Raw genomic sequence first — 2,458 nt, forward strand, 5'->3', positions numbered from 1 at the left:
GTGCCGTCATGCTTGCGAGCAAAGACAACCCGAAGGTCGAGGGGCTTGATGTGAGCTGGAAGGTGATCTAGTCCTTGGATGACGTTGTGCTCGTGAAAGGAATCAGCCTCCTTCTCAAGGGCACGGGTCCAGCTGTCAGCATCAGGACTGTGCATGGCTTCCTTGACGGTAGCAGGCAGCTTGTTGTAGTTGTCGGTGGTGGTGATGTTGGCGCTGAAGTGAGGATGGTCCAGGAGAAGAGGGTCAGTGTCGTCGTCGAGGTCATCGGTAACAATAATGGTAGTGGTGGTAGTAGTGGAGGTAGTGGAGTCAGCAGAGTCAGCAAAATCAGCAGCAGAAGTAGTAGGTTCGTCGTGGTCAAGGTCGTCAAATTGGTCGTGTTGAGATGGTACAGTTGCATTCTCCCCTTCACCTCGAGCACGGGGAACAACTTTGACGTGGATGGTCTCGATGATAGTGTTGGTGTCAGGGCAGTAGACCTTGTGAGAGAGTGAAGTCGGTGAAAAGCCCACATAAATACCGTGGCGGGCCTTGGGACCGAGCTTGCCGCCACGGCGCAGCGGGTCAAAGGCAAAAGCGTCGGCGCCAAAGGGGTGCAAGTCGCGGATGTCGTGGGGCTTAATAATAAATTAGGTGTTTGAACCTCAGAGCCGAAAGCAAAGCTGGGGCTTGATGCCGGTGAGGAGCTCATAGGCACAATAGCCATTGAGGTGCTCCTTGGGGCGGATGTTGATGAGGTACTCGGCGTGCTTTATTAGAGGCACAATCTGAGACGGTATACTTTACCACGTAGTGTGTCCTTTGGTACTTGATGTTGTCCCACCTTGTTGTGTAACATCTTGCTGTACCATCTAGCTGTATCATCTTGTTGTGGCATCTGTTGGTCCCAACAGATTGCTGATATCGCTTCCACCTGTCTTCAGTGTGATAGTCCATTCTCTGTCTCCACTGTGTGTGTGTGTTTCCACCTGCTATAAATGGGAGCGATCTCCCTGGATCGGTACCATTTTCCTTCTTGACCTCGGTCGTTCCACTTCCCTCCTTCTGTCTTGTTCTGTCTTGTTCCTTCGCCTTGCTTCAATCCATGTTCTCGTATGCACTTCGATTGGTTGGATACCTCTGTGACAATCGCCTTGTCCACACACATTACACTGTACTGGACATACACCTTTAATAGGTTATGGGCCTCGGTTGTGTACTCTTCCAACCTCTCTTTCGTTACCCTGCCTCGCGCTTTCCAGCTGCTCTGTTCCCCTCCTGCTTCCTCCCTGTGTCTTCTGTTTGTATTGTGAAAACGCTTCAAAATCATCAAAAACCTCTTTGTTCTCTCTGTTTTGAGACAGTGCAAAATTGTCATACTTTTTGTTTGTTTGCTTGCTTCCTTGCTTGCTTGTTGTTGTTGTTGTACCTTTCCCCTCCCTTGATCATCGCCACCATGCCATTTAGTGTTATGCATACTCCTGTTGACCAGAGAGTCACTCGTAGCCGTGCCGCAGTGCACAGCGCTGCTCGCGCTGCTGCCACCAGAAATTTTGAGGCTCACACCGACCTCACGCGCGACTTCCAGCACGAAGAAGATCATGCCGAACCCGACGCTCTCGATTGCTTGGTCAATGAGCATGAGGAAGAGGAAAGACCGAAAATGGCCGCCACCGGGTCGCACCCGGCCACGCCTTCGACAGGAGCCGCTCCCGTCGAGGCTACCGCGAGCGCTTCTCGCCCTGCCGCAAGCGCCGCCGCCACATCAGCCGCCGCCGCGGGCCCTGGATCCCCCCGCAACAATGACGCCGCCGTGGCCCAGGTCCACAGGACCCTGCAAGCCCTAGTGCACTCTCTAGGCTCCCAACATCAGCTCCAATCGCAGATTGCCGAGCTTGAACGCGAGATAAACGCTGCCCTTCGGCTCATCCCGGACAGGGGCCGCTCACATGGTTCGTTACGCGCGCACGAGACCCAGTCGCCTTCTCGTGACCTTGCGACCGATTTTTCTTTGCTCGCTCCCTCGCCCGCGGCGCACCCGTCTGCCCGCGATGGCGAAGTGGCGTTTGGCCTGGCCTCCAATCGCCCTCTACCCCGGCTCCCGAGAGAGCCCGTGCACGAATCGCTCTCTCACGACTCTCGTCATCTTCATGGCTATTTGAGCTCTCCCGCACATGACGATAGAGCCACCACGCCCAGGCGCTCTCCCATGGAAGCAGTGGATGCATCCCAATTTGGTGTTGCCTTTGGCACCAATGCGCCACCACGGGCCGGCTCTCGGACTCAACCACCCCACCACGTTTGGCACCGAGCCTACCAAACCTCAACCAAGTGGGAGTCCTATCGCGGTGACAGCAAGAAAGGTCTTGACTCCCTCAAAGAAAATGTCAACTCGGCCCTTGTTCTTCTCCAAGCCGAGCCCTTGCTGCATATGGCCACCCTCGATCTAGAGGGCTGCACCGCCGCTGGTATCCAGGAT

Source organism: Monosiga brevicollis, genomic scaffold, assembly GCF_000002865.3.
Source record: "Monosiga brevicollis MX1 MONBRscaffold_13 genomic scaffold, whole genome shotgun sequence".
Classification (NCBI taxonomy): Eukaryota; class Choanoflagellata; order Craspedida; family Salpingoecidae; genus Monosiga; species Monosiga brevicollis.